At 44.4% G+C, this 26,095-nt stretch overlaps 1 protein-coding gene across 3 annotated transcripts in view; it reads left to right on the forward strand.

Moving 5' to 3' along the window:
* Positions 1-26,095, forward strand: part of CRHR1 (corticotropin releasing hormone receptor 1) — a 356,198-nt gene that overhangs the window by 271,327 nt on the left and 58,776 nt on the right. Inside the window, exon 1 of one of the 3 annotated variants that reach the window (XM_077252718.1) lies at positions 17,059-17,161. The exons of 1 other annotated variant lie outside the window; for it this stretch is intronic. The gene's annotated coding sequence lies outside the window, so the exon portion shown is untranslated. Of the gene's footprint in view, positions 1-17,058; positions 17,162-26,095 lie in introns of those variants that run through there. One more of the 3 variants, XM_077252717.1, reaches the window with a different exon arrangement.

The following is a 26,095-nucleotide window of genomic DNA, read 5'->3' on the forward strand; positions in this document are numbered from 1 at the left end:
GGCTTTTTACCATTTACTTTCCGGTGGCTGGGCCCATAACCTGTTAGCCGGAGTATTACCACAGCAGCGCGTGTTACTTCATATAAGCAGCAGAATCCAACGTAAGGCAAACTGTGTTTAATATATGCAGCTTGAACTGGAACAAAATAAGAAAGCTTTGACAGTAACTACCGATATAATCTAGTCCATGTAACACATGTCTCTCTGTGAAGGAAACAGCAGCAGACTGATGCAATCAGTGAGTGTCCTCTGACCCTTTTTTTTTTTTTTTTTTACAAACTTTAACAATCACAGCATAGCTGACAAATGAACACTCATAGACATTCAATGCAGACTACAACAGGAATGGAGTTGTTGCATTTAAACTTATTCCAACAGTCAGACTGTCTACAGGCATAACAGAGACACAGGCTTTAAGTTTGGGGCACGAGAACCAATGGCAGGCACAATTCATTTTGGTGCAGAATAAAAAATGAGGGACTAGGACTCTTGAATATTATTTGCGTGCCATGAGAACACTCGTAGTGGCAAGTTGGTCTGAAATGCTTATTAGAGGGTATTATACAAAGTGATTCAATACATACTTTTTTATATAAAAAAACATCATAAAGTGCATCAAGAGGATAATACAATTCAATGTAGATAAAGTGCTTAAGTGTAACGTTTCCTTGTTTATGCACTCCTCCTAAATATCACACTTATCGTGTGTCAATGGAGAACCTTTCAAACCAAAGTATAGACAAACCACAAAAAACGAAATAATTTGTTATGAAATCAGTTAATCTCATCTATGAGCTGTCTATGATCCACTTGGGCATTTAGCTGCAGTCATGCACCTGAGTGGCCCCCATCATGCTGAGTCAAATGACAAATCTATACATGTGGTTGTCCAAAGCCTATTATCATACTAAAAGGAGATCAAGGGTAGATGGAAGCCATGCTGTATATAAATAGAAGATGAATTGCAAAGAGTGTTTTTTACCTGAATGGGTGTATGTAATAGGATAAAGATAGAGTCCAGTTCCTCTGCCCTGATGTGCACATTTCGCCCAGCTTCTCCAGAGCCCCCCTAAGAAGCTGGGTGAATCGTGAAATATTGGGGCAGAGGGAATGGACCCTATCTTTTTCCTAATGAACTAGATTTCTAACAGAGAAATCAATGTCAGAGACACTGTTCCTAAGCGATTATACTAAGTTCTTTTATTTCTTGTCTAATCCTTTTTATGAAAGAGAAAATAATAGTTTTTTTTTAACATAAAACAATTTGACATTTTTGCAAAGGCAGTGGAATTATGTTAAAAAAATCAGAAAAAAGATGGAGGCATACATGTCTGTTTTTGCACACCTGTTCTACCAATCCAAATTGACAACAGCACATGCCACACCTATACTGCGGCCTGCTGCCACATTTTTGTTCTGTATGTGCACCTACCAAGAATTTCTTGTCACAAATGCTTAATAATTGTGGTTAAAAAGACTGTCAAAATGTAATTAATATTGTTGCACAATATGTATAACAAAAGAAAAAGTGGAAATGGCAAGGGACTGGTAGTGTAAATGAAATAAAACATACCATGGTTAAGAATGTGGGAGCTGCTAATAGAGATGAGCGAACCTTTTAAAGTTCGGTTATGATTGGCGAACTTCCCAATGTTCACCGAACAGTTTGCCGAATGCATCTGGACTCTATTGAATTTAATGGGAGGCAAAACCAAATGCATAGACAACACCTTCAGGGGGCCCAAAAGTTGCCAAAACAGCTCAAATTAGGGGCAGACACCACAAAAACTGGCATCAATTGACCCAGAGTAAAAATAGTATAATTGCGCAGCATGGATGCATGGGACAGGGCTTGGACTCACACTCAGGTGGCACAAATATTAGCTTTGTAGACTACTATTGTTAGCATCAATCACAAAAAGAGAACCGGTATAAAGTGCCAGTATATACTGGAAAATATTTTATTAAATAATCCACAGAAAATAAACAAAAAACAACAATATATGCAAGGTTGCTACTATGAAGCAGGGACAGCCACAACCAATTGAAGTTGTTAATAATACCACCACACCTATGCCTGCATATACATACCCATGCACATCAACTCCATATACTACATAATGTAGGGGTAAACCACCCTGTTAAAATACATAATGGTGATGTGCTGGGAAAAGATATAAAGATAAATAGCGGCACTTACGTAGATTGGTGTGGATACTAAGTGGCGTCCCTGCCGCCCCAACGCACGTTTCGCTTCTTCGTCAGGAGGCGTACTATTGTTAGCAGTCAGGCAATGGCCATGCTTAGAAAGGGTCTGGGCCATCATTTACAGCTTTGAAATGAAATTGAAATTAAGAGGTGGGTGATGGACTGGTGTAGGCCTGCTGTGCTGGGAGCTCTGCCAAATTCAGGGAACACACATGAAGGAGACCCAACATGGAGTCCAAACATTTCCAAAAATTATGGGCAGTCTCCAGGAAAAGTGGCATCAATTGACCCACTGTAAAAATTTTATAATGGTGTAGCATGGATGGCTGGGACAGGGCCTGGTCCAACAGTTCTAGCTTACAAATTGATCAATAAGAGGTGAAGTTATGACAGGTGTAGGCCTGGTGATCTGAGACCTCTTCAACTACAGGCAACCCACCAGATGGAGACGCAACTTGGAGTCTCCACATTTCAAAAAAAATATTGGCACACACCACTAAAGTGGCATCAATTTCCCCAGAGTAGAAATAGTATACTGGGGCTCTAACATGCCTTTTACTACAGGCAACCCCAGATGGAGACCCAATTTGGAGTCTCCACATTTCAAAAATTTATTGGCACACAGCACTAAATTGGCATCAATTTCTACAGAATAGAAATAGTATAATGGGGCTCTGACATCTCTTCCACTACAGGCTGTAGAAAAAACAAAGGAGGGCGGGCACCACAAAGATAAATAATATGGGGATCAACCACATGCATATAATAGAGCACAAAAGACAAAAAAAGGGAGAGAAAAGAATATGCACACTAGTGGGATCCACCAAACATGATATATTTTATTAACAAATCACTACAAAAGAGGCAATAAGAAGGACATACAATTAAAAACATATAAAATCCAATACACCAACCTAGATCCCCCAGGACAAGCATAGATGAAAGACTGGGCTAACATGGCAAAAAAATGCACTCAGAGTATATACAAATATATATAGAATACACTATACAATAAATACCACACATATAGAGGATGAAAATAATCCCTGTCCCGTACTGCCAGCTGACCTATGCCATGTACCACCAGCCCATGTCCATACCCGTCATTCCTTTAAGTGGACATGGATAAATAGAATATCAAAGTAAATAACACCATTGCTAATAGCATATAATGTGCCCAAGTCCTGCCTGATACCTTCCACTACAGGCAACGCAGCAGATGGAGACCCGAATAAGAAACTCCATTTACGAAAAATTTGGCTTGTTGTGACTCAGGAGGAAGCAAAAGGAGGAGGAATATTAGGTACTTTAAAAAAAAGCAAATTGTAGAAGTAACAGCGGTAGACACACCTTCTGATTGTTGCAGCCATAGAAGCCAAGACAAAAGTGTCACAAACTGCAATAACGCGAGGACAATGCAGCACAGTGAAAACTACATCATTGCCTAGTCTGCAAAAGTCATTGGAGTTCCATGACTTGTTCCTCTTGATGAAAGTTAAGTGCGATGACTTTATGTTGCTGCACATTTCTGCACTTTTTGCGGTCCAGGCAGTTCCGGTCTCTAGGTACTGAATGGTCTTCTTATGAATGGGTGGTTACAAATGACGTACATCCCCTTGTCTCCGCCCCTCTAATCTTAGTGGATAGACGACTGTATTTAATGCATGACGCTCACCATACAGACACACCCCCAGGAAGAAGCAGCACACGCGAAACGCGCGTCAGGGCTATCAGGGTCAGCGTGCCACTGGGCAGAGCACTCTCCAGGAAGCGGTGGTGACACAGGTAATATGTACAAGGTGCAGGGCACTGGCAAATTTACATTGTTACATCCATTATTGATGCACTCTCAGTAAGTTGAAGATGTGGACTCAGCAATGTGGGTGGCATGTTGGACTCATTATAGTTTGTAGGGATTACATGGAACTATATGTACCTATTCACAGCATGCCTTGGTTGAATTTTTAATTCCTGTTATTGCCTGTCCACATAGCAGCAGTTGCTAAACCTGTTGTTTTGAAGGGCCTCTTTGGCTAAGACTCCTTACTCCATGTGCAATAACAATTACCTGTGTACTTAATCTCCAGTTGACCCCATGTATATGTGGTTTGTTGTAGGCACCTTATTCAATGTCAGTTTGTGTTTGTATGTATTGTGTATTTTTATACCTTCAATAAAGATTTATATTGATTTTATAATTGTAGCACTTCTATTGACCATAGCTTCTGTTTCTACGGGTCAGTTATGTTCTAGCTATATATGAAGTGTTTGCCTAATTCCCTTTTGGGATTATGGGCTTGGGTATTATGCTTACCTACTTTCAGGAGACAGCCAGATGCGTTTATCTGTCAAGACACCACCAGCAGCGCTTAAGACACTTTCACAGAGAACACTAGACATGATAAAACCTCAAAGGCGTGACTGGCGAGCTCAGGACACTTTCATTTTTGAAGACCAAAATGTAAAAGGGCTTAACCTCCCCCAGAAGGCATCGATATTGAGCTTGAGATACTCCTGCTCCTTCCTCTCCAGTTGTTCACTATGTGTCAGACTTATACGCTAATCTGGTGGTGCATGGGATGGTGTGAAATGACTCACAGAAATTGCTTCTGTTACTTACGCTGCTGCTGTTAATGTTTTTGCGTTGACGACTCGATGTTCCCTGGGTCGGAAGTCTAGAACTGTGATGCACACTGAGTGCTTCACTGCTGTCTTGGGGCAAACCACTCTTAAGATTGTCTACTAGCATGTTTCGTACTCCAGCATGCGCAGATCCATTTCCAGGGGTGAAGTACTCTTGTACTGCTGATATAACAGAGTGGCAACCAAGTATTCAGCACTATTTCTAATCCTAACAATAAAGGCATGATGTTGCAGATAGAGCAGCAATAAAACACTCATGTGTTGGGCACATCCATGAGGTCAATGTCAGTGGTGTGTTGGTGGTGGTTATTATGATCATTATCATCTTCATGTGCTGACTGTTGTGCTCCCATCACCTTTTCCTCCTTATCCTCCTCCATTTGTTCCTCAGTTCCGGCACTTTCACTAACACTTTTTCTGGTACCATGAGCCCCTCTCGAACTCTGTAGTCCACCCTCCCATGGCACCCACCTGTACGATGAGATATTATTATCATTTCCGCATCCTCCTCTACTTCCTCCTTTTTCTCTGGGACCACCACCTTCTTCCTCAGACTATTCAAAGTGTGATCCAGCATGTAGATGACTGGAATAGTGATGTTGATGACGGCGCTAACTATCTTAGTAGCCATTTTGAGACTGTGCAGAAGGGTGCACATGTTCTTCATCTGTGCCCACCGTGAAAACCTGATTTGCTCCACGTCCGTACTGCGCTGGCCCAAGCTTTGCAAAATGACATACTGCACTAGGGCTCTTCGCTGCTGCCACAGTTGCTGCAACATGTGAAGAGTGGAATTCCGCTGTGTTGGCACATCGCATATCAACCGGTTAACTGGTAGGCAGAAAGACCTTTGTAGCTATGCAAGTCGATTACCCGTGGGGTGCGAATGGCGGAAGTGAGCACATAGCAACTGTGCTTTCTGCAGCAGTGCATCCAAGCCAGGATAGTGGCAGAGAAATTGCTGTACCACCAGGTTGAGGGTGTGAGTCATGCAAGGCACATGACGGAAGTTGCCACAGCGTAGGGCCGCCACCAGGTTTGCACCATTATCGCACACAGCCTTCCCTGCCCACAGGTTCAGTGTAGACAGCCATTGCTCAAACTCAGCCTGGATAGATGTCCACATCTCTTGAGCTGTGTGACTATGCTCTCCAAGGCATGTTAATTTAAACACTGCCTGATTGCGGTGATCCCTGGCTGCTCCGTATGGAGGTGGGAGGATTCCCTCCATACTGTTAGAACATGTGTCTCATTAAGGGAGAGGTTGAGGGCGCAGGTGGAGGAGCTAGAGGAGGTGGAGGAGGCAGAAGCAGTGGAGGAAGTGTTAGATACAGAGGTTTGTCCTGCATGCCTTGGAGATTTCAAGACTTGTGGAGCAGCGCCTTCCCTGCCTGCCCTCACAGCTCCCACAGTCACCCAGTGGTCAGTCAGCGAGATGTAATGCCCCTGGCCATGCTTGCTCGTGTAGGTGTGAAATGCACCCTGTCAGACAGATTTTTTCAAGGAACAGGTGATGTTGTCTGCGACATGCTGGTGTAGTGCAAGCATAGCTTTCTTAAGCTTTCTTAAGTAATGATGATTGGGCAACTGATATTGGGGGACTGCAACTGCCATCAGCTGTTGGAAACCGTCTATTTCCACCAGGCGGAAAGGCAGCATTTTTGTGGCCAACAAAGTGAAGATGGTGAAGTTCAAGCTCTTAGCTTTGGCATGTGCAGGAGGAAAAAATCTTTTACGTGACCACAACTGCAGGACCGAGGACTGGCTGCTATGCTGTGAAATGGTTGAGCAGGGTGTACATGACAAACTGCTGGACTGCGAGTGAGGTGCAGGTGGAAATTTTAAGGTGGATTGAGAAAGATGTGTGCTCAGTGTCTGAAATCGGTGAAAAACAGCAGGCATGTCCACCTGTTGAGGGAGGATCTAAATTGATCCTTCACGGTTAACTCAGTGATTTCCAAATTAATCTATAGGGCGTTGCCGGCAACTGAAAATGACCAGACGGACATCGATCTGTATGGGGGATCGAGCAGATCTCTGGCCCCCGTTTTATTGTGTATCGCTTTTCATAATCATAGAAATTATACTTCAACCAATCAGCATAAGAACACGCTCACAGTTCTTAACCTATAAGAATGCAGGAAAAACTTAACCCATGAGAATACAGAAAAACCGGAAACTACATATATGGTCATATCTACTTGGCATAGAAAAACACATACTAACAGGTGGATAGCGATACACCCCTGAATCTATTATCTGGCTCGAGTCAGAAGACTCAAGGTCTTTATGCCAATTATGAACCATAGCCTAGTTGAATAACAGGCTTGTGAACAACAAGATAAAGTTACTTCATGGCAGCTGTAACCTTTTACCTAATTAAATAACAGAATTTATCTTTAACAACAAGAAAATGGAGTCAAAAACACAAAATGGAGAATCTTTCTTAATTTGTCCCTTCACACACCATAACAGCTGATGGGCTCTCACTCACCCAGGTTGAAGCGGGTAATCAAGTGGAGGTATTGTGGCCAGAGACCTGTGTGAGAACACTTGCCATGGTGACGGAGGAAGAAGTAGCTAATGCGGATGATGGGGCAGCCAGTGGTTGGCAAGGTCCACTAGATCACATTTTAGCACAGTAAGATTCCTATACTAACACATGTCGATCATGCATGTTCTGGTTCATCGGTTCATGCATGTTAGGAAACAGAACAGAATACATTGTTATACCATCTCAAATATAGTCTCTTGCCTGAATATTTAGGACTTGGGTAATACCCATATGGACACTCCTCATCAATATAGAAAACAGACAAACCTAATTAATCCAATAAAAAAATGTACTAAAAAAGTTTTTTATTTTTATTACATCACAGAAAGGCACATAAATTTACAATTATATCTTGACAAAAATCATTTTTGCAGAGAGGGATCGATAACAAAAAAACATGTGGGTCTCAAAGCAACATATTTACTGAGGTCAGGTGCATTATCAAATTGTCATGGCTCAATACTAAACTATGTGCAATCCTTAACAACAGGAACAATAAAGTGCCATATGCCGATGTATCACATCACTGCAAGAATGCTCTTACCCATAGTACCTCTTCTTTAGGTGTACTGTGGCTTCTTTAGGTGGGTAAGAGCATTCTTGCACCTTTCCATGCAAGCACTAGCACTTTATATAAATGTTTTTTAGGAATGTTATACCCACCTCAGTAAATATGTTATTTTGAGACCCACATGTTTTTTGTTATCGATCCCTCTCTGCTAAAACTATTTTTGTCAAGATATAATTGTAAATTTATGCGCCTTTCTGTGATGTAATAAAAATAAAAATAAAATGTTTGTACATTTTTATTTCTTGGATTAATTACTCCTGGTTTTTCTGTTATCTAAGTTCATGCATGTTGTAGTCAAATTATCGGAAATTTTACCTCTACGTAGTCAGTTTTACAAAGTTGGAAGATAACAAGAGTTGGGTCATCCTATGTGGTCCCAAAAAGGGACCAGACTAGGCAACCCTTGCTGCCCCTGCGAACTGCAGACCCGCGACCGCTGCTGGCCACAACCAGAGTTGTGACTGCTTGCCGTGGTTGCTTCACTCCATGTCGGTGCAGGAAGCTGCATTTTAACGTCCTCGTCTTCCTCCTCCACCTCATCTGCTGAGCTACACAGCTGCATGACTCTGGGTTCACACCAAGTGGGATCTATAACCTCATAGACATTCTCTACGTTCTCCCACTCCTCAATCTGAGAGTCATCCTCCTTCTCTTCCTGCCCTGACAGCACAGTAGAGTCCTTGTGTGCCTCAGGTATTTGAGTCTCATCAGGATCACCTCCACCCGCAGGGGAAAACGTCTTATGACGAGTTTCTGGATTATGCTCGGACCCAACTCGTCCTACCCCAGAGCCAAATAAAAACAAATTTTGGACATCGATCCAGATGTTTTCCTCCTCTTGAGTCTGTTAAACTTTGGAGCAGACTTATGATGCCCATGGATTAGATTGTTTGAACAGAACTGCAGACTTGCAGACTCACCCATGTGTGGTTCCCCACGGTCATATGTCGCCTAGCTATGTTTCTCTTTGCAGCAGCAGCCTCACTATGCTGTTATGTAAGGAGGTAGCTGGGACCCTTGGTTACCCCCTCTTTCCTTCCCTGTATGTGGTCTCCTATGCGGTGCCCCAACTGTGAGTTATGCATTAATGTGTATTATCTTGTAATGTTTCCTGTATGTATTAATATAAGGTGTTATGGCTATGCTGTGCTGTGTTTGTTTTGTCCAAATGTTTTGCTACTGTACCATGTGATGTGTAGCTTAGGGATAGCAAGGGGTTAATCCAGGGGGCTGCGTCAGCAGCCTCCAAAGGGACAGGAAGTCTGTCTGGAGTTCAGTGCTCGGGCAGACATGCCCACAGCAGGATGTGCTCTCTGTCTGCGAGCATAACGTACCTCCTGGAAGGAACAGAGCTGCCAGTGGACTGTGGGGCAGCAGGCACAAGGACTGCGTGTATGTCTCACAAGAGACTTGTAGCTCCTGGAAGCTGACTAGGAGCCAGTGCTTTCTCTGATGCAGCTGTTGCTATGAATAGGGACAGTGCAGGAATTGTTACCTTTTTTCTTTACCTCACCTTTATTAAACAAGTTGCCACTGTTGAGCCCTAAAGAGTGTGATATGTGGTGCATCTGTTCCAGCATGGAGAGCAGTTGTATATCTGAGATAACCCACTGTGACTCGGTGCTGGGACTAAATCTGTCTATTCATGTGCAAGGTGCTGTTACCTAGTGAACTCACCCACGACTACCACCCCGTGCCACCCTGTTACAGTTACAGTCACGAAAAGGCGCCAAAGCAGCATGTCCGCTTTTTATATGGAGAGATAGACATATGACTTCAGCTGTTATATTAAACAGGTTGTTGATTACTTACGGGTTGCAATCCATTCCTTTGATGAGGTCACTTTTAAATTAGGGCTGAGTTTTTGTCAAAGAGCTTAAAATGAGTTGGATACAGTCCTAGGAGACCTCAGAGTCAAAAGCGAAGTGCAGACATACCATTGTTGCTACCTGTGTGACCACTCAGGGGCCTGAGAGGTAAGGGGGCCAAATTCTACCTACAAAAAAAGGTGGAGTTGTGCATTATGATGAATTGTTGGACTGTAAAGAGTTCATATATTGTTCTTGCACAGAGACTCTCTTCTGACTGTGTCCACTCCTGCTCAAAGTGTTACATACATCTTTTGTGGACATTTTGAGGCTTTGTAGTATTGTTATTCAGAGTCATTTTGTTGCAACTGAAATTTTGGGGATTTTTTGTTTAAATCCAACGAATTTGAATTTCATATTATTCAATCATCTCTATAAATCACTGTCAACCACTGTTATCCTACAAAAAGGGAAAGCACGTCAAGGGCAAGATGAATCGATTAGTATGCTTGTTTAAAAGTGTGGTGGAGAACTTTGAGCTTCAGCTTTTATTTCACAATAGCAGCACAGAAATCAATGTACTGAAGCTATTTCGTAGAGAGGAATGTGCCAGTAGATCTCTAAGCCGATGTGTGGGATTGACAAACGGTTTCAGGAAACCTCTGGTTGAAGTCATTGCTGTTTAATTAGGTGTTATCAGTTCTTAAATCTAAGAGATCACATATTTTCTAACAAGAACAATGAGTGTTGAATCAATATGTCCTGAAAAGGCACCATTAAGTAGACGTGTACATTGCTTAAAACAGATTTGTTTTATTAGTTATTATCACCAACCAACGTGAAGCGATTTCTTTTTCCACTATTATTACATTTTTTAAAAATCACTTTATCTGTGAAAGCAATGACCTGTTAATTATTTGTAAGAATTACTTTCCTTAATGGTATTATAATTGTCAGATTCTGGTGAAAATGATAATTTCTCCCTAAAATACAAACAATAGCCATAACTATACATCCTATAGTTCTAATAAACCACCCCCTGTTCTCTGACTGCTGTATAATTAGACAAATTTGACATTGAAGGCTGAAATAAGGTGAAATATTAACTCTAACTATGGCAATTTGAAGAACTCCTTGGATTAATTGTGCATAATAAATACTAGATAACTACTAAATGGTTGTCTCACTAAACACATTGCTAGGTTTTGTCATCTATGGTTGCGATCGATGAAGGTCAGACCACTGTGACCCCTTTTAATTGCTAGAACAAAGCAGCAGAACTGCCACTAAGAAAGTGCTATGAAAGCATTATGCAATTTTGATTCTTATTGAAGCCTAAGGGTGTAGTTGAGAAAGACTAGCAGGAGCATAGCCATGGCTACCAAGTACTGGCAACAAGCTACTTTGCTTTGGCCAAGGTGTATAGATATATGGCATCTATGCCTTTGGCTAAAAGGCTACTCCAATGAGACAAAAAATTATCCTAATGCTCATACCTTCATAGACTATTAGGATAACATTAACCCTTTCAGCCTCCAAGTCTGTTTTCAAGTTCATGACCAGGCCAAATTTCACATTTCTGATCGGTGTCACTTTAGGTGGTAATAATAATAACTCTGGAACGCTTCAACGAATCCCACTGATTCTGAGTTTTTTTCTCTTGACATATTCTGCTTCATGATAGTAGTAAAAATGTATTCCATATGACTTGTGTTTATTTATGAAAGAAATGGAAATTTGGGGAACATTTTTCAATTTTCACATTTTTTATTTTATGCCCTTAAATTAGAGAGTTATGTCACACAAAAAAGTTCATGAGTAACATTTCCCACAAGTCTACTTTACATCTGCACAATTTTTGAAACATAATTTTTTTGTTAGAAAGTTAGAAGGGTTAAACGTTGACCAGCAATTTCTCAATTTTCCAACAAAATTTACAAAACTATTTTTGGTAGGGATCACATCACATTTGAAGTTACTTTGGGGGGCCTACATGACAGAAAATATCCAAAAGTGACACCATTCTAAAAACTACACCCCTCAAAGTACTCAAAACCACATTTAAGAAGTTTATTAACCCTTCAGGCGTTTCACCGGAATTAATGAAATGTGGATGGAAAAAATTAACATTTAACTTTTTTTTTACAAAGGTTTTACTTTAGATGCAATTGTTTTTATTTTCACAAGGGTAACAGGAGAAAATGGAATCTCTGGCTTCTTCACTATCCCAATGTGAAGGACCAGGCCCCAAAATGTCATAATTTCTACTGCGTCTACAGGGATCCAGTAAGAAAATGATTAAGGGCAGTTTTGTGCCAAAAGTTGCTGGGCGTCCAAATTTGAAAAAGTCAATTTCTGTGAGGCCGATGGTGTCAAACTGGATTCCTGATTGTGCCAAAAAATCAGTAATCAGTGTCTCACAATCTTCGGGGGTGGTGTCAATACAGGTGCAGTAACAGTGGGCGCTGGTTGATTTTGCATTGGCATCACTTGAGGAGGAGGATTAAAAATAAACGAAGGTGGAATCCTCTCCCTCACTGTCAATGTCGGAGGCAAGGAAAGCGTATGTCTCCTCCACTGATTATCATGTTTGGGACGAGCTGGAGGAATTTTTTTCACATATGTGATGTTTGTGTCTGTACAAAATTTTATTCAGTTGTGTGTGTGAGAGTGCTTGATATAAACTTTTTTTATGTAGAACAGACGCATGCATGGATGTGATTCATTTTTTCCACGCTGACACTAACTCAGCACGGTAAAAAACACTGAAGTAGATGACGATTACTACAATATATTTTACTGTCCCTAATCTAAATTATTTTTTATTCTCTTTTCACACAAAAACTCCCCAACAACCAGAGGTTGATCACTGATGTGCGTCAATGATCAGCACTCGACGTCTGTATGATGAATGGATGATTATTTTTTTCCACTCTGACACTAACTCAATTCAGTAAAAAAAGTACTGTAGTAAACGCTGATTACTACAGTATTTTTTACTGTCCCTAATCTAAATTATTTTTTTATTCTCTTTTCACAGAAAAAAACCCCAACAGAGGTTGATCGCTGATTTGCGTCAGTGATCAGCACTCAACATCTATTGGACTCGCAGATTATTCTTTTTTTCCACGCTGACACTAACTCAATTCAGTAAAAAATACTGTAATAAAGATGATAATTACAACAGTGTATTTTACTGTCCCTAATCTAAATTATTTTTTTATTCTTTTTTCACCAAAAAAAAACAACCGGAGGATGATCACTGATGTGCATCAGTGATCAGCGCTCGACAGCTGTAGGATTCATCATTGATGATGCACACTATCTCAAATCAGTAAAAAATACTGTAATAGACGACGATCGCTACGGTATATTTTACAGTCCCTAATCCAAATTGCTTTTTTCTTAGTCTTTTCTATCTGACACTAACTAACTCAATTCAGTAAAAAGTACTGTAGTAAATGACGATTACTATGGTATATTTTACTGTCCCTAATCTAAATTACATTTTTTTCAGTGTTTTCTATCTGACACTAACTCACTTCAGCAAAAAAAGTTGTAGAAGATGATTACTACATTATATTTTTACTGTCCCTAATTTAATTCTATCAACTAATCTAAATGATTTTTTATTAGATTTCTTTTTTTAAAAAAAGCAAACACACAACCGGAGGCTTGATAGCGATGTTTGTCACCTAGCAGTGCTCAACTTCTGTTGGACGCACCTACTATGTGGTGCAAAAAATGGAAGAAAAAAATGGACAGGGAAAAAAAGTCCTTGCCAAAAACAAGCACGAGTGCTCATCAGTGGTGTACGTCCGATCAGTGGCTCAGCGTCTGTGGGACACACACGGGGAGCCGTGTAAAGGGAGGTAATAGTTAGTGAAAAAAAAAGTTTTGAAAACAGAGCAGGAGTGCAGATCAGTGATTTATGTCACTGATCAATTCTTGGTGGCTGAAGGACGCATGAACAAAAAAACTGTCAAAAATCAAGCGATCAAGTACTGATCAGCGATCAAGTACCAATCAGCACTCGGCAGCAGAAGGGGGCAGAGATGGGGAAAATGAGAGAAAGGGGGGAGAGGAGGATAGGGGTGGATTAGGAAAGATCAGGCAAGGATCAGGAACTCTTCTTTCTTCAGCAGGAGCACAGACAAGCAGCAGCAAGAATTGTACTGTTAGAGGCTTCTTTGGTACCATAAGGCCCAGCACAGCACACAGAGGGACAGAGTGACCACCCCGCACAATTCCACAGCTAGAATAAGGAAGTACAGGGCTGTCACTGCCAGGTCACACTGCGTCTGTGCGCTCTGTTTGGTGTAATCGATGTAATCGTTGCACCAATCAGAGCTGGCACTGGTGATCCTGGTGTTGCTAGGCTCCAGCCTATGATAGGTGCTCTGACTGCCTGAAACACTGAGAAACAATTACAACCAATTACAGCAATCATAGTGGCAGGGGGGGGCTCGCTACCTCCTGGGACAATGACCCCATGTGATCAGCTCCAAGATGGCATCAGAATTTTAATGCTACATTAAAGACATGACATATCCATATGATCAAGGCCGGTAAATACCATATGACCATGACATATAAGTATGTCCAATGTTGGGAAGGGGTTAATAGCGCTGTTTTCCATCCTTAGGCTGTGTGCACACGTAGCATATTTTTCGCGTTTTTTTCGCGGTTTTTCGCTATAAAAACGCTATAAAACCGTGAAAAAAACGCTACCATTAAGCATCCTATGTAACAGAATGCATTCCGCATTTTTTGTGCACATGCTGCATTTTTTTCCTGAGCGGAATTGCATTCCAGAAAAAAACGCAGCATGTTCATTAAAATTGCGGAATCGCGGCGATTCTGCAGCCATAGGAGTGCACTGATCTGCTTACTTCCCGCACGGGGCTGTGCACACCATGCGGGAAGCAAGCAGATTATATGCGGTTGGTACCCAGGGTGGAGGAGAGGAGACTCTCCTCCACGCACTGGGCACCATATAATTGGTAAAAAATACAAGAATTAAAATAAAAAATAGCGATATACTCACACTCGATGTCCCCCGCAGTCTTCCGGCCTCTCCGCTGCACGCTACCGCTTCAGTTCCTAGAGCTGCTGGGCGGTGAAGGACCTGCGATGACGTCACGGTCTTGTGATTGGTCGCGAGACCGCATGTGACTGGTCACGTGACCAATCACAAGACCGTGACGTCATCACAGGCCCTTCACCGCACAACAGCTATAGGAACGGACGCCGCTGAGGTCTGCAGGTGAGTATAACCATGTTTTTTATTTTTTTATTATTTTTAAACATTCTTTTACTATAGATGTGGCATAGGCAGCATCTATAGTAAAAAGTTGGTCACACTTGTCAAACACTATGTTTAACAAGTGTGACCAACCTGTCAGTCAGTTTTCCAAGCGATGCTACAGATCGCTTGGAAAACTCTAGCATTCTGCAAGCTAATTATGCTTGCAAAATGCTAGTTTTCTGCGGGTATATGCATGCTAATTCTGCATGTGATATACCCGCGGCAGGAGGCGCAGAATTGCCGCGGAAATTTCCGCGGCAATTCTGCAACGTGTGAACTTAGCCTTACAGTATCTGTAATTCTGTGATGCTGGAGCTGCTCCTTGGTGCTCTCCCTCCCTCATGGGACATTACATCAGGAGGCGTCGCCTGCTCCTGGCTGCCAACAGCAGCCCTGCCCCCTGATACCATCTGCTTGTATTCAGTCTGATATCAGGGGGAGTGGCCTGCTCCCTGCTAGTTGCTGTAAGGGTACCGTCACACAGTCACACTTTGATCGCTACGACCATACGATCCGTGACGTTCCAGCGATATCCATACGATATCGCAGTGTCTGACACGCAGCAGCGATCAGGGATCCTGCTGAGAATCGTACGTCGTAGCAGATCGTATGGAACTTTCTTTCGTCGCTGGATCTCCCGCTGACATCGCTGGATCGTTGTGTGTGACAGCGATCCAGCGATGTGTTCGCTTGTAACCAGGGTAAACATCGGGTAACTAAGCGCAGGGCCGCGCTTAGTAACCCGATGTTTACCGTGGTTACCAGCGTAAACGTAAAAAACAAACAGTACATACTCACATTCCGGTGTCTGTCCTCCGGCGTCTCAGCTTCTCTGCACTGTGAGCGGCGGCCAGCCAGAAAGCGAGCACAGCGGTGACGTCTGACGTCAGACGTCACCGCTGTGCTTTCCGGCCGCTGTGCTTACACAGTGCAGAGAAGCTGAGACGCCGGAGGACAGACACCAGAATGTGAGTATGTACTGTTTGGTTTTTTTTTACTTTTACGCTGGTAACCAGGGTAAACATCGGGTTACTAAGCGCGGCCCTGCGCTTAGTTACCCGATGTTTACCCTGGTTACCCGGGGACTTCGGCATCGCTCCAGCGCCGTGATTGCAACGTGTGACTGCAGTCTACGACGCTGGAGCGATACTCATACGATCGCTGCGACGTCACGGATCGTGCCGTCGTAGCGATCAAAGTGTGACTGTGTGACGGTACCCTTAGTCCCTGATGACCTTCTATTCAGTCTGAAATGGGGGGCATGGCCTGCTCCAGGCTGCTAGCAGCTACTAGTTCCTGATAATATCTGCTTGTATTTAGTTCTAGATCAGAGGGCATGGCCTACTACTTGAACTAGGACTGCAGGGAAGGAGATATTATCAGCAGACTGGCTGCTGCTAGCAGTGGAAAGCAGGCCACACCCCCATCATGCCCTCTGATATTGGACTGAATGGAAGCAGATGGTGTCAGGGGGCTGACTGCTGGTAACATCCAGGAACAGGTCACGCTACCTGATCTGTGACATAACACCCAATTAGGGAGGGGTAGAAGTGAGGAACAGCTCCAGGGACACTTAATTATACCTTCTGTGAGGATGAAAAACTACTAGAAATGAGCAACTAAATTCAAGTGAAATTGAATTCTACTCGAATTTCATAAAAATCCACATTTGCCAAATTGAGCATTTTTTTGTAATTCACTAGTCACCATTTTTCCAAATTGTAAAAGGCCATCAAAATGTAAAAAAAATCCTTATCGTCACCTTTCCATTCTCTCTACATCACGCATCCAGTCCTTCCCACATTTTTAAAATGACTACAGTAGTGTTGAAATCCCTAGGCCTTTCAAATTGGGTTGGGATATACAACTATTATGAGTATCTCAGAAGGTTCTGTACAGTGCAGAAAAGGTCACGGCATTATGATATCACACTGTGCACTGTGACATTGCGCACATAGGCTTAACTCTTCTGGGCCCCATCAAAGCTGGAGGCGCCAACCCAGCATGAGAATCCCAGGAATTTCAGCATAAGTGGCGGTAATCTGAAGATGCGGTAAGAGTTAGACAGGGTGAGTATAAAGATTTTTTATATTTTGTTTACATCTTATGTTTATTATGCATTAGAGTCTGGAGAGACCTCAGAGCATTATAAGGGACATTAAAGGGAACCTGTCACCAAAAATAATGATATTATCCTGTAGATATACAGTTAATTTGTAGATTAACAGCGTCATTATGCTGTCCGGCACCTGCACGCAGCCGATTTCAGAGAGAAAATGAACTTTTAAAAATATTATTTACATTTATTTCAGTCAAGGGGGCGGGGCGCCGTGGTTTCAGTCATCGCTCTTGAGAATACAGAGCAGCCGCTGTAATCGCTCCCCTAGCCCTGACTGATACTACCTCTGCATTGCGGCAGTGAGGGCCGGGGGCGTGGTTACAAGGGCCGCTCAGTATTCTCAGAGCGATCATTGAAGCCGAATGCTGGCGGGGAGAATAAAGATCATTTTCTTCCAGCTGCATTCGGCTGCGTGTAGGCGCCGGGCAGCATTATAACGCTATTAACTTGCAGGTTAGCCCCATATCTACAGGTTAATATAGCATTATTTCTGGTGTCAGGTTCCCTTTAAATTTGTAGATAATACATAGTTACATAGTTATTAAGGTTGAAGGAAGACTTTAAGTCCATCTAGTTCAACCCATAGCCTAACATGCCCTAACATGTTGATCCAGGGGAAGGCAAAAAAAACCCATGTGGTAAGAGTAAGCTCCAACATGGGGAAAAAAATTCCTTCCCGACCCTACATATGGCAATCAGACTAGTTCCCTCGATCAACGCCTTATCAAGGAATCTAGTGTATATACCCTGTAACATTATACTTTTCCAGAAAGGTATCCAGTCCCCTCTTAAATTTAAGTAATGGATCACTCATTACAACATCATATGGCAGAGAGTTTCATAGTCTCACTGCTCTTACAGTAAAGAACCCGCGTCTGTTATTATGCTTAAACCTTTTTTCCTCCAGACGTAGAGGATGCCCCCTTGTCCCTGTCACCGGTCTATGATTAAAAAGATCATCAGAAAGGTCTTTGTACTGTCCCCTCATATATTTATACATTAACATAAGATCACCCCTTAGCCTTCGTTTTTCCAAACTAAATAGCCCCAAGTGTAATAACCTATCTTGGTATGGCAGACCCCCCAGTCCTCTAATAACCTTGGTCGCTCTTCTCTGCACCCGCTCCAGTTCAGCTATGTCTTTCTTATACACCGGAGACCAGAACTGTACACAGTATTCTAAGTGTGGTCGCACTAGTGACTTGTATAGAGGTAAAATTATGTTCTCCTCATGAGCATCTATGCCTCTTTTAATGCATCCCATTATTTTATTTGCCTTTGTAGCAGCTGCCTGACACTGGCCACTGAATGTGAGTTTGTCATCCACCCATACACCCAGGTCTTTTTCATTGACGGTTTTGCCCAGAGTTTTATAATTAAGCACATAGTTATACATCTTATTACTTCTACCCAAGTGCATGACCTTACATTTATCCCCATTAAAGCGCATTTGCCATTTATCAGCCCAAGCTTCTAGTTTACATAAATCATCCTGTAATATAAAATTGTCCTCCTCTGTATTGATTACCCTGCAGAGTTTAGTGTCATCTGCAAATATTGAAATTCTACTCTGAATGCCCCCTACAAGGTCATTAATAAATATGTTAAAAAGAAGAGAGCCCAATACTGACCCCTGTGGTACCCCACTACTAACCGCGACCCAGTCTGAGTGTGCTCCATTAATAACCACCCTTTGTTTCCTATCCCTGAGCCAGCTCTCAACCCACTTGCACATATTTTCCCCTATCCCCATTATTCTCATTTTATGTATCAACCTTTTATGTGGCACCGTATCAAAAGCTTTTGAAAAGTCCATATACACTACATCTACTGGGTTCCCTTGGTCCAGTCCGGAACTTACCGCTTCATAGAAGCTGATCAAATTAGTCTGACATGAACGGTCCCTAGTAAACCCGTGCTGATACTGGGTCATTCTAAGCGACTTGAATTTTATGGGGGGAAATATGCGCAAACAGGTGAATTTGAATTTTTCTTGATCCGCTCATCTCTAATTTATACAGATCACAGAGCATGACTAGAAAACGGTCCTGTGGATATCAATGACCATCTCTAGAGTACTGGTTTCTGAGGTCCATGTACTCTAGCTACCTAAAAGCATATCTCTTAATGGGGTTCAGATTTCAGACAGGATTGGCCTCTTAATAAATTATGCAAATAAAATAGAATGCAAAAATAAATATTATAAAAAATAAAATAATGAAAAACACTTATATCAGTATCTGTTTTTTAAAAAAATAGATATATTCCCTTTAAAATTGAGCTTTTGCCTAGAGTGGAGGGGATCCACCTAAATTGGCCTCTCAGGGTGGAGGATCTTCAGGTATCTCCAGGCAGGCAAATTGCACTTGTGTTCCAGGCAATGCTGTCAAGAACTGCAATGTGTTCTTCCTTCATTATACAACCTCCCACCATGATACTTTCAATACATGTGAATGTGTCTTTAGTTTAAAGTACATTAAAATGACAAACCGGGACCGAACTACCTCTCTAGATAAACCTATTTCAATTCCGCAGTCACTCTCCTCTTCTGCTAAAGCTAATAAACTAATGAAATCTTGACTGCGCCACCTCAGGTTGCTGATAAAATCCTACTCAATTGCATACTGCCTTAAGGAGAACCCACTAGAAACCGGTTTTACAGTCTGCTATTTTTAGTTTATAATCTACATCAGAGAATAACAGTAACTCAATATTTACAGATTGAAGTCTAGGGACATTAGCGTCTTATTGTTTGCTGAGCAATCACATTCACTCATAGGGGGTGATGCATTAATGGATGCTGCAGGGATATAAATTGTGTGTGGCTTCATAAACCTAAGGTAATGCTTTGCTAATAAGCTGTAGGAATCCACCAATCTGCCTTAGTACTGTAGACTTCTCTGCAACGCTGCTATCATCCTGACACCAATTCCTTTGGTCGCAAGCTTCAAGTTGGGATTGGACTTTTCACAACAATTTTGCTTTCCGTAAGTCAGGCGTCTTTCATCTCATTATTCCTTTATCTTCAGGGATGAAGACTGTTTGGTATTATTTTTGTATCCAACTCATATCTGATTCGAGGAAGAATACAATATTTTGGACACTATGTGAAAAAACTAAACGCATGTTTGACATAGTATGTATTAGTTCTTTTTAGAGAGGAACTAATGTTAGGGGTCAAGTTCCATCCTCTGCACAGGGGGAATCTCGGTCCATCTCCGCTGCGGTCTCCCATTCTTCTCCTGCCGCAGTGGAGCCTGCTCGGCAGAGATGTCGGTCGCAGTGTATTGCTCAGTCTGACTCTGTGCTAAAAGTTACTGCAGCCTTTCCTGCTTCTGCCATTGAAGTCGGTGCTGGGCAGCGGCGAGCAGACGCTTCTGGGTCTAAGTCCTGCTTTGCTCGTTCTGAGCATGCCCAGAGTAGGATCTTTCAGTGGAGATCGAGGGTCACATGATCTGATACTGCAGCTAAGGTCATTGGCTCCTTCAGGAAGGTCCTGTAGGTGCTCACGCTCTGGTGTAGCTTCTCATTGGTCCTTCTAGGAAGGTCCTGTATGTGCTGCAGCTATTTAAGGTTCGCATGGCCGCACGGCCATGCTCTAGTATTGTTCTTTGTTAAGTGCTTTGCGCCAGTGTGGTCACGAGTGTATGTGTTCAGGGACCCAGCTGAAATAAGCCCCTAGAATGCTGGCACCTCCGGCGAGGAGTTTGTGTTTGAATGTGTTCAGGGACCCGGCTGAAATAAGCCCCTAGAATGCTGGCACCTCCGGCGAGGAGTTTTATGTGCATGCGTGACCACTGACTGCTCTCTGTGTGGGCAGTTAGCCTGTGCCTCTGTGAAGCCTAACAGGGCACAGTGCTTTTCTTTAACGACTACTCGGTGAAGTAACTGAGTTAGTCCATACCGCCATATCGTGCCGCCGTTGCTAGCAGCAGGTACTCCTGCAAGGTGGACCCCGGGCTGCCAACGCACCAATATCAATAAAAACATCTCTATTTATTCAGTGCGTTCCGCTAGCCGTAACATAATACTAGCACCAGGGTCTGGCTAGTAAATGGCGGACATTCAGCAAACTTTGCAGTATATCCAGCAGCTGGAGGGTAGGTTGGTGGCTCTCGAGAGCTCAACCCCAGCTGTGGATGTTACCGCAGTTGCTGTACAGGCTGCTAGCGTGGCTGCAGCTACCTTGTCCACTGCCACCCCTGTTCCGACATTATCTCGCCTCCCGCTGCCAGAAAAATTTTCTGGAGACAGCAAATCTTGTAGGGGTTTAGTGAGTCAGTGCTCTATTCATCTCGAGCTCCTGGCTGCACGCTTCCCTACTGAGCGGGCTAAGGTGGGATTTATTCTGTCTCCCTTGTCGGACAGGGCGTTGGAGTGGGCTACGCCGCTGTGGGAGCGTGGCGATCATGTGGTGCAGAGTGCTCCACGGTTCCTGAGCACTCTGAAACAGGTCTTTTTAGGACCTCAAGTCACCCATGACACGGCACTCCAACTGCTGGCATTAACTCAGGGTGAGTCCATGGTCAGCCATTTTGCCATCCGATTTCGGACTCTGGCTTCTGAGCTGGAGTGGTCGGATAAAGCCCTTATCCCCATATTTTGGAGGGGCCTGGCTGATCACGTTATGGACGCTCTGGCCACTAGGGAGATTCCTGCCACACTGGAGGAGTTAATATCGGTCTCTACTCGAATTGACCTCCGTTTTATTGAGTGGAGGTTAGAGCGAGCCCAGTGTAGGCAGAGGTTTCGGCTGGCTCCCACCTTTGCCAAACCTCTCAAATCTCCGGTCATGGTATCTGAGTCACATGAGGCCATGGAAGTGTCACGAGCGGGTTCTAAGTCCCGGACTGCTCGTGCACTCCAGGCTTGTCATGTTTGCCAGCAGTCAGGACATTTTGCCACCAGATGTTCTCAGCGGTCGAGGAAAGGTCAGCGTCTAGTGGTAGTAGGTGGAGGTACACTAGACACGGTGACGTTTGCCTCCAAATTGTCCTTTAAGGGGACAATTATTATTGTCTCATCCTCCCACTCGGTAGAGCTCTGCGTGGATTCTAGGGCGGAGGGCAATTTTATGTCTTCTGCCTTCGCCTAATGTCACGCAATACCCCTGGTTATGCTTGCTCAACCAGTGATGGTACGAGTGGTGAATGGGTCGTCACTGCCCTCACAGATAACACACGAGACCATCCCTTTTACTCTGTCCATGTCGCCATCCCATCAGGAGATTATATCTCTGCTCGTCATTCCTGAGGGAATTGATGAGGTCCTGTTGGGGATACCTTGGTTACGGTACCACTCTCCTCATATCGAGTGGTCCTCAGGCAGGATTTTGGGATGGGGTGAATCTTGTGGGGGTAGGTGTCAGAGGGAGTGCGTTCAGGTTGCTACTACAGAGGTACCCGCAGATCTATCCTCTCTCCCCAAGCAGTATTGGTCTTATGCGGACGTGTTCTCCAAAAAGGCGGCGGAGACCCTTCCGCCCCATCGCCTCTATGACTGTCCTATTGATCTCTTGCCTGGTGCTGAGCCTCCTCGGGTTCGAGTTTATCCATTATCTCTCCCGGAGACGGAGGCAGTGTCTCAGTACATTCAAGAGAATCTGGCAAGAGGGTTCATCAGGAAGTCAGTGTCACCTGCTGGGGCTGGGTTCTTCTTCGTGCAGAAAAAGAATGGGGAACTGCGTCCATGCATAGACTACAGCCATCACCGTTAAGAATAAGTACCCTTTGCCCTTGATATCTGAGCTCTTCGATAGGCTTCGGGGAGCAAGGGTGTTTACTAAACTAGATCTGCGGGGTGCTTACAACCTGATTCGCATCCGTGAGGGGGACAAATGGAAGACGGCTTTTAACACCAGGGATGGGCACTATGAATATCTGGTGATGCCCTTCAGGCTCTGTAATGCCCCAGCCGTTTTCCAAGACTTTGTGAACGACATCTTCCGGGATATGCTCACCACCTCGGTCGTAGACTATCTGGATGATATTCTCATCTACTCTCCAGATATTGACTCCCACCGGAGAGATGTTTGCAAAGTCTTCGACCTCCTACGGGCAAACTTCCTCTATGCCAAGTTGGAGAAGTGTGTGTTTGAGCAGGAGTCCTTACCTTTCCTGGGCTATATCATCTCCGCCCAGAGATTGGCCATGTATCCTGCCAAACTACAGGCTGTGATGGACTGGCAGGAACCCCATTCTCTTAAAGCGGTGCAGTGCTTTATGGGGTTCATAAATTATCGTCAGTTTATTCCGCACTTCTCGACTTTGGTAGCTCCCTTGGTTGCCCTCACCAAGAAGGGAACAAATCCCAAATTGTGGTCTGTGGAGGTCTCCAAGGCCTTTAACTCCATAAAGTCTCACTTCGCTAGCGCTCCCATCCTACATCGCCCCGATGTAGATAGGCCATTTATCATTGAGGTGGATGCCTCATCTGTTGGTGCTGGAGCAGTCCTCTTCCAAAAGGATGCTCAAGGTCGGAAGCATCCTTGCTTCTTCTTTTCTAAAACCTTCTCACCAGCAGAGAGGAATTATTCCATTGGGGACAGGGAGTTGCTAGCCATGAAGTTGGCGTTCTCGGAGTGGAGACATCTCTTGGAGGGAGCTCGTTTTCCCTTCCAAGTCTACACAGATCACAAAAATTTGGTGTACCTGCAGACAGCCCAGCGGTTAAATTCTCGCCAGGCAAGATGGTCCTTGTTCTTCTCCCGGTTTCATTTCACCCTCCATTTCCTTTCTGGGGAGAAGAACATTCGTGCCGACGCTCTCTCTCGCTCCGTTGTGTCATCTGTGGAGGAGGAAGAGGAGCCTCGGCTTATTGTCCCCACCGAGAGCCTGAGAACTGTGGCCCCGGTTTTCGCTAGAGTCTGTGCCTCCGGGCAAGACTTTTGTACCATCCGGTTTGCGACCGGAGGTTCTCTCTTGGGCACACTCGTCCAGGGTGGGTGGACATTTTGGTTTCAAAAGGACATCTGAGTTACTGGCGAGGACATGCTGATGGCCGCATATGGCTCGTGATGTCGCAGACTATGTTCGGGCGTGTGTCTCCTGCGCCAAAAATAAGTCTCCTCGACAACGGCCAGCTGGGTTATTATATCCTCTGCCGGTGGCAGATAGGCCCTGGGAGATGGTCGGGATGGACTTTGTGGTGGGTTTGCCTAAGTCTCGTGGCTGTACCGTCATTTGGGTTATCACCGATCATTTTTCTAAAATGGTACACTTGGTGCCGCTTCCACGGCTACCTTCTGCACGGGCCTTGGCAGCGTTGTTTATTAAACACATCTTCCACCTACACGGTATGCCAGACAAAATTGTCAGTGACCGGTGTCCCCAGTTTGCGTCTCGGTTCTGGAGAGAGCTTTGTCATCTTCTCAGTATTGAGTTAAATCTCTCTTCTGCTTATCATCCAGAGACGAACGGGTTGGTAGAGAGGGCCAACCAGACCTTGGTCACATATCTGCGACATTTTGTCTCAGCCCGGCAGGATGACTGGGCATCCTTGCTATCGTGGGCAGAGTTTGCACTGAACAACGCGGTAGCTGACTCCACTGGACAGACGCCATTCCTCCTTAATTATGGTCAGCATCCGCGGGTACCTGTGCCCATGCCCGTGTCTTCCGCCGACTCCAGGGTGGCAGACTGGGCTGTGGAGGCACGGGACATTTGGGACCACACTCAGGATGCCATTCGGGCCTCCAAGGAGAGAATGAGGTCTTCCGCCGATGCACATCGGTGCCCCGCTCCGACCTTTGCTCCCAGCGATTTAGTGTGGCTCTCCGCCCGTAACATCAGGCTGCATGTTGAGTCCACTAAGTTTGCTCCTCACTACTTGGGTCCCTTCAAGGTCCTCGAACAGGTTAATCCTGTGGTCTACTGTCTAGCTCTTCCTCCACGCCTAGGTATCACCGACACCTTTCATGTGTCCCTCCTTAAGCCCATATACATGTCCCGGTTTTTTGAGTCATCTTCTGGGACATCGGGTTCGTCTACGGACGATTACGAGGTGAACGCTATTTTGGGGTACAAGGTGGTTCGTGGCAAAAAATTTTATTTGGTGGACTGGAAGGGTTACGGTCCTGAGGATAGGTCCTGGGAGCCTGCTGAGCGCATTCGGGCTCCGCAGCTCATTGCTGCCTTCGAACATAGCGAGGCCCAAGGAGGGGGGGCCCTAGGAGGGGGGGTAATGTTAGGGGTCGAGTTCCCTCCTCTGCACAGGGGGAATCCGCTGCAGTCTCCCATTCTTCTCCTGCCGCAGTGGAGCCTTCTCAGCGGAGATGTCGGTCCCAGCGTAGATGTCGGTCCCAGCGTATCGCTCAGTCTGACTCTGTGCTAAAAGTTACTGCTGCCTTTCCTGCTTCTGCCATTGAAGTCGGTGCTGGGCAGCGGCGAGCAGACGCTTCTGGGTCTAAGTCCTGCTTTGCTCGTTCTGAGCATGCCCAGAGTAGGATCTCTCAGTGGAGATCGAGGGTCACATGATCTAATACTGCAGCTAAGGTCATTGGCTCCTTCAGGAAGGTCCTGTAGGTGCCCACGCTCTGGTGTAGCTTCTCATTGGTCCTTCTAGGAAGGTCCTGTACGTGCTGCAGCTATTTAAGGTTCGCATGGCCGCACGGCCATGCGCTAGTATTGTTCTTTGTTAAGTGCTTTGCGCCAGTGTGGTCACGAGTGTATGTGTTCAGGGACCCGGTTGAAATAAGCCCCTAGAATGCTGGCACCTCCGGCGAGGAGTTTTATGTGCATGCGTGACCACTGACTGCTCTCTGTGTGGGCAGTTAGCCTGTGCCTCTGTGAAGCCTAACAGGGCACAGTGCTTTTCTTTCACGACTACTCGGTGAAGTAACTGAGTTAGTCCATACCGCCATATCGTGCCGCCGTTGCTAGCAGCA

This window comes from Ranitomeya variabilis, chromosome 4 (assembly GCF_051348905.1).
Source record: "Ranitomeya variabilis isolate aRanVar5 chromosome 4, aRanVar5.hap1, whole genome shotgun sequence".
Lineage (NCBI taxonomy): Eukaryota > Metazoa > Chordata > Amphibia > Anura > Dendrobatidae > Ranitomeya > Ranitomeya variabilis.